Source organism: Diuraphis noxia, unplaced genomic scaffold, assembly GCF_037042655.1.
Source record: "Diuraphis noxia isolate RWA-SAM2 unplaced genomic scaffold, SU_Dnox_SAM2 contig0001, whole genome shotgun sequence".
NCBI lineage: Eukaryota > Metazoa > Arthropoda > Insecta > Hemiptera > Aphididae > Diuraphis > Diuraphis noxia.
Genome location: NW_028301711.1, coordinates 65,639,220 through 65,651,332, shown reverse-complemented (window position 1 = coordinate 65,651,332; position 12,113 = coordinate 65,639,220).

The following is a 12,113-nucleotide window of genomic DNA, read 5'->3' as shown; positions in this document are numbered from 1 at the left end:
AAAAATGTTTTATTGTTCATTTTGTATTGTTTTTGCCAAAGAAATTAATCGATATGTATTAGGGTGTGATTCTTCTATAAGTAATAATCCTTATGAGAGAATTAAGGAACATGAGAAATCTGTTAATCATTATCAGTGTACAGAAGCATTTTTAATGCATTCTCAGGCCAAAGATATACTTGGCCGATTTACTGAAAGAAAACGGATAGAAGTTCTTAGAAAAAGGGCCATTTTGGAAAGAATAATTGAGTGTATCAAGTTTATAGGAAAAAGGGGACTAAGCTATAGAGGTTCAAAAAATGCAGAATCAGCTTACACGTTAGGAGACCAAAATTTAGACCATGGAAATTTTCTTGAAGCACTTTTATTAGTTGCCAAATTCGATCCTGTTTTAAAAACTCACATTGACGAAGTAGTAATCAAAAGTTCTAAACATCATGAACGAAATTCTGGAGTTGGTAGACCAGGAAACTTTGTAACTTTGCTATCAAAGACCACCGCTGACTATATTATTGAATCCATAGGAAAGCTTATGAAGACACATATTGTTAAAGATTTACAAAAAGCTCAATTTTTTAGTGTACAAATTGATTCTACACAAGATGTCAACATTCACGATCAATTAAGTATAGTAGTTCGTTATGTTACTGATAAAGTAAATGAACGTCTTATTGCTGTAGTTAATAGTACTTCGGACACTGGAAAAAATTTATGTGATACAGTATGTAAGGTTATGACTGATTTGGGTATTGATATGAAAAAGTGTATTGGATCTTCGACAGATGGTGCCTCTAACATGAGAGGGCAATACAATGGGTTTAAAGCATGGATGGAAAAAGAAGCACTCGGTCAAGTTCACGTATGGTGCTACGCACACGTTTTAAATTTAGTTATGATTGACACCACTAAAGTAAGTGTACAAAGTATCAGTTTATTTGGTGTACTGAATTCGTGTGCTGTCTTTATCAGAGAATCATACTTAAGGATGGCCAAATGGGAAGAAACAAGCAAGTATAAAACTATTTCATTTCAATAATAGGTGAAACACGATGGTGGGCAAAAGATAGAAGCCTTACAAAAGTTTTTGGAGTATTTTCTAAACCAGACTGTGCACTCTTCGTTGATTTAATTGAAACCTTTGATCATATCTACAACAATAATAACTTTCAATCGGATATTAGATTCAGAGCAAAAACTTTACTTGATAATTTACTTAAATTTGAAACAATTATCACTGCCCAAATATATTTACGTATTTTTTCTTCGACAACCTCTTTATCATTGTACTTACAAACTCAAGGGATGAATATGATTCAAGCTTATAAAATGGTTGAAACTACAATTAAGACTTTACAATCTGAGTCAAGAGATTTTGAAACCATACTTGAATCAACAAAAACATTTGTCATGTGGGTTAACTCACAATTTGAAACTAGAGGTCTAGATTATTCAATCGAAGAAACGTTTACAGCAAATCGAAGAAAAAATAAAAACAAAAAGTAAACATTTTGACTGTTTTCAAGAACATGAAAACAAACCAATTAATTCATTTACAGTTCACGTTTTTAATGTTATATATGATCAAATACTAAGTAGTTTAAGAAACAGGTTTGAAAAACATAAAGATCTTTATTTATGTATGTCGTACTTAGATCCAAATAATTTTTCTAATATTAATGACTTGCATCAATTAATTAACAAAAGTAATAGTTTTGTATTTCAATTAAAAAAAATTGACAGTGAATTTTCAGTGAATGAATTTATGGTAGAGATGAAGGATTTTTCACAAAAATGGGATAGTATTAAATCTTTGGCAAATTATGAAATAAAAGATTTCTCCCAAGAAGATGAATTAGAAAATATAGAACAACAAAATGAAGAAAATTATAAACAAAAAAAAGAGGATTTTAAGTGTAAAACTACTTGCAAAAATTGTATTGTATGTTGTTTTGATGTTTTAAGGCAATACAATTTGCACACATCTGCTTACAAAAATGTATTTATTGCATACACATATATTTTAACATTGTCTTGTTCTCAAGTAAATTGCGAAAGAACTTTTTCTAAGTTAAAATATATTTTAAATCGTTTACGAAATTGTTTATCCCAAGAAAAGTTGGAATCATTTCTTTTAATGTCCGTAGAAAGAGACATTTTGAATAATGTTAGTAATACTTCCATAATGGACATAATTTGTCAAAAAAGCAATACTATGAAAAATCTGTTGTCATAAAAAAAAAACAATGTGAAATACAATAAAAAAATTGATTTAATCCTCATACTGTTGTATGTTATATATACCTATTCAAATAATTAACACATTTTAAAACAGAAATCATTAAAACTGCCACATTTAGCAGTAATTTATGATTTAAATTTTATGTGAGTGAAAAAGTTTATGGGGGCTCCAGCCCCCCCCCCTCCCCAAAAAAAATTTACTGAAGTAATTTACAATACTGTTTTATAGGGGGGGGGGGGGCTGTGATTTAAATATAATATATTAATAAAGCCTATGATTTAAAGATAATTTTATAGTTTTAAGTAGTGGAGGACGAGGGCCGCTTTAATTGTTGTCCTCGGGCCGGTTTTTCTTGCCAATCCGGCCCTGAGCGTACTATCTATTAGATTGTATCTAACATAAATCCAGCACTTACCTTTTAGAATATTGTTGATTCAAAAATTTCGAAAACACCAAATTATTTAACTTCATAAAAATTAAGTACTTAATAACTAAGGTCTAAGATAGTAAGATGGTTACCCAATGGCGACTGTTAACCAAATGAAAATAAATTCAATTACAGTAATATAAAATAAAAACAACTCAAAACAATATTATTATTTATACGTATGTGTATTGTGATATATTATACGTAATTTATAGTTTTGATTCTTGATAAAGTAAATATTAAATATTATTAATAGAATACGAATACCATTACACATTTCACAACTATCAACTATACCGAAATCAGACACAGGAAATGTTTATTTCTTTATTTTATTGTGTTCTTTTATAAATAAATAACTATTTACAAATCTATTTTTATTTAGCGTTTGTATTTAACAATAGTAGGTGATAAACTAATAGGTATTAAAATTGTATATTTCAAGTTTCAACACTTTTATGTCATTATATTTTATAATAATATATAAAACATTGTTTTTTATGAATCATATATTTATTTAATTGTAACTGCATTATATAATATTATTAGAACGGTGATAATTTCCGAATACAGTAAAATAGTAGGTATTGTATAATGGGTGTACGAAGCGTCGAAGCATATTCGTTCATAAATATCCATTATCCATTATATTTCAAGAACGAGTACACACTTGAATACTTGATCTTTCAGCGTAGAACAATACGAATCTGAGTACAATAGTAACTAAAAAAAATGTACCGATTGTACCGATGTAACGAGTATTTTGGAATCGGTACTTTATTGTAACTGTACCGATTGGAACGATTCCACAAAAGGAACGATAATTCCCACCACTAGATGTTACTACGCTTACAGTCGATATACCATCGCGACCAATAAAAAAACGGTTCTTTTCAGAACCAACAATCTGATAACCCCCCTCGGTGTGCCTGCTCATGTATCACTGTGAGATATTATCAAATCAAACACGACTTATAAGAGACCGTGGGAGAGTGATTCTAACTCATCCCTATATAATTGTTAATAGTAGTAAATTGCAAGTCCCAATATTTGTACATTCAATCGCGGCTCTGCAGGCCCGATACCGCTCGTCGCGGCCCGCTTCTTTAAGCTAACCGCACGGCCCGGAACCAACTTCCCTCACATTTATTATTGTATATAATCCATATCGCACAATAAACAAACAAATGTACACAAAACAACTGTGCGTATAATTATTCACGATCGCGGAACGTCGAGAATCGACGGACCGTATCAAATTCATAGGGCTCTGAAAACCCTCACTGAATTATCTAAATATAACGGGTTCCCCAACCCCGTTGCACTATATTTTAGATACATTAGAGTATATTTTTAATTTATCTCTCTCTTTAGGAAATTTCCCAAATTTATTTGAACACTCTAGTTGTACCACTTTTTAAACAAGGTTCAAATAATTATCGTCCAATTTCCTTAACGTATACGCTATCAAAAGTTCTTGAGAAATGTCTTAAAACACGTTTATATAATTTCCTTGAGAAATCTAATGTTTTTTCTAAAAACCAATTGATGACTCATGTCAAGAAATAAAGTTGATAGGTACTTGTAATTGTAACTCTGTAAGTGTAAGAGGTGCCGAATCAGTGAAGTATCTGGGGGTCATAATTGAGAAGTTTTTAAAATAGAATTTTCATATTGACTCAGAGATTAAAAAATTAAGAAGTATGTTTGGTAGATTTAAAGCATTAAATAATATTTTATCATCTAACAATATGAAAATGGATTTTGTGCGACTGCACTACATACGAAATTTGTGTATGGGGTGGTACCTTCGATAAATATTTATGTTTACTCAGAACTTCTTTAAACTCATTACTAAGTATAGCCTTTAAAAAACCCTATCATTCGAATACTGATATACTATATAATACTTATGATATATAAAATTTGGAGAAATCTCATGCAAAAGAAGTATAAATCTATATTTTTATAAATTTGAAAGTGTCAGTTTCAACCATAATTATTCTACTCGTCAAAATAGATATAATGTTTTTAGATTAAATAAATATAATACGGAATTTGGGAAAAAAGACCCCTTTAATATAAGTATACTTTTTTTGCATGAAGTACGATATACCTATTAAACAATTATTATTTTATAATGACTATGAACATTACAAAAAGTATATTAAGTATAAGATGAAAACTTGTTTATAAAACTATCCATTCATTTTTGCTGTACTTAAATATTGTGCCTGTTTTAAAATGTATTGTTTAATTATTACTTATTTATTTGTATAAACTTAAATTAAATAGTTTGATAAGAATTAAACGTAGTTGTCTTAAAAATTGTAAACACACCTTAAAATAAGAACTGTTGTCTCCTACACAAGCCTTGGCTTTTGAAGACAATCATTTAAATAATTTTTATTTGTATACCTAATGTATGTAAAATGTTTTTCTTAAATGCAATAAATTATTATTATTATTATTATAAATAGTTTTTCCAGAATGCACAAGCAAAATAGTAGATCCTCAAAATCAATTGAAATATTTACGTAACATGGATATACGCCATACATTTCCTAATATTGAAATATTATTGCAAATCTACTTGACAAAGCCGTGTACCAACTGTTCCAGTGAGAGATTTTTTTCTGCATTAAAATGAATTAAATAAAACACATTTGAGATCTTGTATGATACAAGAACGTTTAGACGGTTTCTCTTTGTCAACTATTGAAAGTTATGTTACATCATCATTAGATTTTGAAACTTGAAATTTTATTGAAACTTTTCCTAAGAAAAAAAGCAAGAAAGAAATCTTTGTAAATTTTAAACTTTTTCTGTGATAAATGTTATACCTGCTTATAAATATAGAAAATATAGAAATTTATGATTTTTTATTTTATTTTAATTATATAAAATAAATTGTTAAATTAACAAGTTATTTGCCATTTTTATAATTTTATGGAATATTGAAAATTAATTAGGTTATTTAAATAGTATTATCTTTTCATTGTCTTTAATTTACTACACCAAGTACCTAAACTGTATTTATAGTAGGTACATTAAATAATGTACAAATATTTCATGAGTTTTGGAATAGGTATTTAACACTTTTAACATATTAATATTTTGTTTTTATTATCAACATTTTCCCTCCTCCTCTCTAAACAGGATTTTCTAGAACATTTTTTTGACTTGGGAGGGGCCAAAAAATTTTGCACTTGGCCCTAATTTTATTAAATCAGGCCCTGGCGTCCAGCGACAGCACTAGTCTCGGACCAGTATACCGTGTCGAACGCCAGCATCAACATGTTCAAAATGTTTATTTTTTCCACTGCAGAAGACGAAATTTTAATAGATAAATACAAAAAAATAGAGTTATTTTTGAAAGTTCAGATGATAAACATAGCACAAAAAATTACTAGATTTCATATGGAAGGAATTAGGGATATAGCTTATCAGAAATAGTAAGTACAAAACAGGGCTTTGCACCGGAATTAAATTCATAATAACAGCATTTTTTCGGGTTTCGGCTTTTGGGTGTTAAAGGAAAATTTTGGTTATTGAATTTGGGTGTTTCGGGTTAATGAACTTTTCTGGTTATGGTTAAATTTAAATTTATTTGGGTTAATTATGGTTAATTCGGGTGTTAAAAAAAAAACATTTTTTATCAATTAACATGAGATTTTCAATGCAAATTTGATGTTGTAATTTTTTTTATTTTTAAAGCAAATATAATTTAAAAAACATATTAAATTAATACTTACCAGTAATTAGTCATTTTTCTACATAAAAAAGCCCTTGTTTATTATTTATTTTGATCAAACATAATTTTATTAGTATTGTTGAATTATAAGATTAGACCACACAAATATAAATTATTTAATATTGTGAAATAATATAAAACAATGATCTAGATTCTAGATCTTTTTAAATAATTTTTAATTATACATAATTATACATAATAAATATTCATATTACAAAATGTTTAAATAGGTACTTAACACTTTTTAGTTTTAACAATAAAATACATATTAAAATAAATTATATAAATGAAATATTATTTTAAAATATAAATGTATGATTACATTAAAAATTAAAAAATGCAAAATATTAATATACAATTATAATTTAATATTTTTTTGTATCAAATATATTATTGGATCTTACAATCATAATTTTTTCTAACATGTCACTTGTAAGGGACATACGTAAATCTGAGGATATAAATTTTAGTCCAGAAAAACAACGTTCAACAGACACCTATAATATTTTTATTTCTTATAATTAATAAATGATAATTAAGTACTGTAAAACGAGGTAAGAGAATCAAATATTACAAATTATAAACTATAATTAATTATGTTTTGCAACAATAATCATTTTCAAAACAAGGTTATATATAAACAGTAATGAATAAATTAATTAATAAAAGTTGGAACTAAAAGTGTAAAACTATTAAGAATCTAAAAATGTATAGTACTTACTTGAGTAACAGGAACACTTAAGATCACTTGTGCTAATCTAAATAGCTCTGGTTTGATCAACTTCAAATCCTGCCAATACTGTCTAATACTTATGGAGTGATGCAAACGATTAATATTGTCAAATGATTGTAACAATAAGCGAATTGGTACTGCTTCAACATTTTCATTTATTTCTTGTATGGAAATAGATGTTTTGGTTTTAATAAAATCCTCCAAATCATCATCTTCAACATGATTGTCCACTTCATCTTGTTCTGGTGATATACCAATAATTTCATCATTTGAAACTGGAATTGAATCTTTATCCAAAAATAAAATTATTTTCCACACATCAACCAAAAAATTAATTGCTGTACACCTGGAGTCATTATCTAGGAGACACTGGAATCGTGGGTCTAAATAGATACCTAAAACAGTTTAAACATTCAAAATCACAGTTTAATGGGCATATAATATTATAAATTATAATAATTATTTAAAAATTTTAAATGTATATATGACATTATTATCTGATAAATTATAATTATTATTTATTATTTAATCTTATAAAACTTACCAGCTAAAAAAACAGGATTATTCAATAATGATTTTTCTCTTTTTTCCATTGAAGCAGATAAAATCTTTGAAATGCCAGAATCTACTTTTTTAGTATCTCTGTAACATCTAAGCCAAATTCCATAAAAATCTCCAATTGTAAGATCTTCTTTTTGCAGTTGGATTGTCGCTTGTTTAGCAGGCAATAAAGATTTTACCTTGCAACATTATCAGTATTTAAAAATTACAAAAAAAAAATAAAAATATATTTACCTATATTATAACTAGTAAAATTTTGAAATGACTAAGTGTAACATTTTAAAAATAAGGTTAAAAATTAAATAATACAAGATGTAGGTACATACTATAATTTCTGTTTTTCGCCATTGGTCATCAGTTACATTCAATTCATTAAAAGTATCGGATACATCTTTACATACTTCTTTTAACTCTAAAAGACGATTTAACATGTCACAAGAACTACCCCATCGAGTTTCCACATCAATGATCGCCTTTTTCGATTTTGGATGAAGACTTTTTATCATTCGAAATACTGTCGGAGTTCTTAGTTTTTTCACTATCTACAAACAATCATAATAATTATTAATACAATTTTAAAATTAAAACTAATAATTATAGATGTTTTAAAATTATTTTCATAAATTACCTACCTCTCTCATTTTAGAAATACATTTACGTTCTGATGTTGATTTAAGTGCATCTTCTACACAAAGCTGTAAAGTATGCACAGAGCAACGAATCAACACATTTAGAGGCTTCAAATATTCTTTTCGTTGTTCAAGATAATTATCTTCATTTGAAATTGCAGTCACTAAATCATCTTCTAAGCCATCTAGAGGATTTAATTCTAAATCTTCGTTAGTTAGGTTATCATTTGTATTATCTTCTAACAATTCTTCATCTTAAAAAATATATATTTCAAATTTTCAAAAATTATAAATTTTATTTTATTCAACAATAATTTACTGGTAAATAACTGTGTGCTAATAAATGTAATGTAATACTTAACTTTAGGTACTTTTTAATTGTTATATGTGTAAAGTGTAGTCAGTATACTGTGATTGTTACCTACTTTAATTATTAAGTTAAACATTTTTTAACTATAATACCTTCATTATTGTTTATTCAGTTTATTGTTTAATTTAATTTTTAAGTTATAAAATTATTTACCATAAATTATTAGAAGTATTAACACTAAAAACAAAAAATTAACATTGTAAAGCTAAAATAATTTTTTTCTTTAATTACCATCATTTTCTTTATGCATTAGGTCTACCATCTTCACAAAATTTCTTGCATTATCTGTTGTGATTGTAAGAATTTGTTGTTTTTTAATTTCAAAAATTTTAAGAACTTCATTGACCTGAGAACAATTAGTTTATTTATTAGTATAGTAGGTATATTAAATGTTTAGATATTATATCTAATCAATATTCATTTATTTATTAAAAAGATTTATTTTATAAATAATTTAGTATTTACTGACCTTTTCTTTTAGATATACTGCAGTGTGTTGTTGGGTTAATTCTATCATAGCTAATGTATGTAAAGTAGTCACTACTGTATCAGCAGCTGCATATTGAACGTTTATTCCTAAAATAGATTTATCTTTTCTTGACGCACAATCCATTTTAAGGCATAATAATTTATTTTTAATTGAGTCTTTAATATTTGCTACAACTTCATTTGATTTAGTTATAACATTTGATCTTACATTCCTTTTGTTAATGACATAACAGCTATCACCCAAACCTTTTAATAAAGGATTTAAAATTTTAAGAAATCCACTATCCTCTAAAAGTTCAAACGGTCGTCCATTGACTGTTACTAATTCTGTACAAGCATTCATGAGTTCTTTTGCTGTAAGCTCAATAGAAATACTCTGTTTCTTATTTTCAAAATTAAGTTTTGATTGTGTCATCGGTTTTTGCTATATTAAAATTTGAGTAATATTAACTTCCATATTTATAATTGTTATCAAAAAGGGAATAATGAATATTAAATCTTAAAAATTTAAATTCATAGATGGGTGCAACAAATTAATTTTTACAATTTTGATTTACAGTTAATTAATATACTTATTTTTTAATTTTATAGTGTTATACTTATAAGTTATAATTCATTACATTTTAAAAATGTATTGAAGTATGATCATTGAATATAAATTATAATAGTCAATAACTTATTAGGTATTTAATATTCAAGCACCTATGAATTATTATATTTAAAAATCCAAATAAAAAATTTGTATGATTTTGTCAGCATGTGTAAGTCCTAAATTTGTGTTTAACCAACCTGAATACTTGTCAATCCTTTACATTTCTTCTTTCTTTCGATTTCTCTAGATTCCACAGACAAATATTTTGCAAAAATATCATAGTGAAGACTTTCTATATGGCGTTCTAAATTTTTGGCATGTTCACCGACCAGTTCATGCCCACAAGAATCTATTTGGCATACTGATTTTCCAGACAAAATATTAAATTTAAAATATTTATGAACTGGAGATGTTCTTTTTCTGCCCATTCCTATAGAATTATAATTTTTTATATAATTAAATTTTAAAGTATTTAAATTTAAAACTATTATAGTTTAAATAGGTACCATTTGAAATTTTTTGATAATATTAGGTATATAATATTATAGTGTATGATACATTTATACAATATTAATTGAAATTAAATTTACTCACTTAATGTTCTTCTTTGTTTAGTTGGTTTATAATGTTTATATTTAATAATAACAATTTAAAACTATTTTCATATAGTTTGAGTCGTTTGACACTGTAAATTATTGTGATCACAAGCACAGACAAAATAATAGATCACAAGTCACAACCTCACAACTACTCGCAGGTCACAAGCAAATAATTAATATACGCGCGCGTTTAAAGATAATATCGTCGAGAATTATACAGTTGCAGTCAATATCGATAGTCGATCCAACATATTGAAATATTATGTTATGTTTTATTAATATAACGCCAACTATTTTCTTATCTTCTTATTTACGTAAAATACATACGAATTGACGTGTCACTCATTTCTTTGTATTTAATAATAATTCGGGTTTTGGGTTAACCCAAATATTAATACTGGTTTCTGGTTAATTCGGGTGTTTGTTTTTTCATTGAGTGTTGTATAATACGGGTTTGGGTTTTGCAATTTTATTCGGGTTAATTTGGGTTTCGGGTTTTGGGTTTCGTTCGGGTGCAAAGCCCTGGTACAAAATATATTTTATAGATTCATTATTTATAATTTATAATATAATAATATATAATATATAGGTACCGCTAACATTCCAATATTAAAATGTTCTATATTTTATCAAATTAAAGTTTATAACTGTAAGAAAAGGTGGAAAAATATGCGTGACGCATACATGAGGCAAAAAAATTGCCTACTGTGTCTACTATATATCGTTTTTAGACACAATTTAATATGCAAGAAAGTACTCGTATTTACAAAGTAGAAACTAGCTAGATATATGTATTTTAAATTACCTATATTATAATAAATTTGAATTGAAAAAATTATTTTAGAACTTCAAAAACGTTGAAATACAAGAAATTACAGAACAAAATATTTTGTTTAACGATTCGTTCAGAAACGAAGTTGACATCGTGGACGTAGAGATCGAAAGCAACTGTAGTGAAACAGATATACCTAATTTGCCAGCAGTATCATTTGGAGGGAAACGATTACGGTCTAAAGATGATAAATTATCGGCAATATTAGCCAAGAGATCGAAAGAACGAAATTAAATTATATCAAAAATCCAAGCAAAAAATAATTTTTGGTATCACTAGATTCACAACAAGAGGACGAAGTTGACTTTTTTTTTAAAGTATTGCTATGACCGTTAAAAAATTCCCTTCATAGGTAATCGATGAAATTAAACTTCAAATTCTGACATTGGTGAATGAAATGGAAGAACAATATGTAATTCCTAATTATACCACAACAATTTTATCTGATTATATTCTGCCTTCAAATAGCAACAATATGACACAGTGGATATCACCGACCAACTCATACAATACTGCTGCATCGAGTTCTTCATCTGGATTTGTGCAATACAACCACGATAGCTAAGTATGACATAGTGTCCATCACCAGGGAGCCTATTCTTGAAAGTAGTAGAACGGAATTCGTATACGAATAATTGTACTTTTTCTACTATTTTGACAAAAACGTATTCTTGAACGCCGTTCGTATACGAACGAGTTTTATTCTATTACGGGATTCTACTACGAAATAGTCGTGTGGTGTATCTAGTAGAATCTTAGTATTCGTATACGAATAATTTTTTTTTTGTCAAAATGACGACCGATTCAATTACACATTTACTATACGTACCTACGTTTTTTGATAAAATATTATCTACTCAAATTTTACTTATAAGTATTAATGTTTAT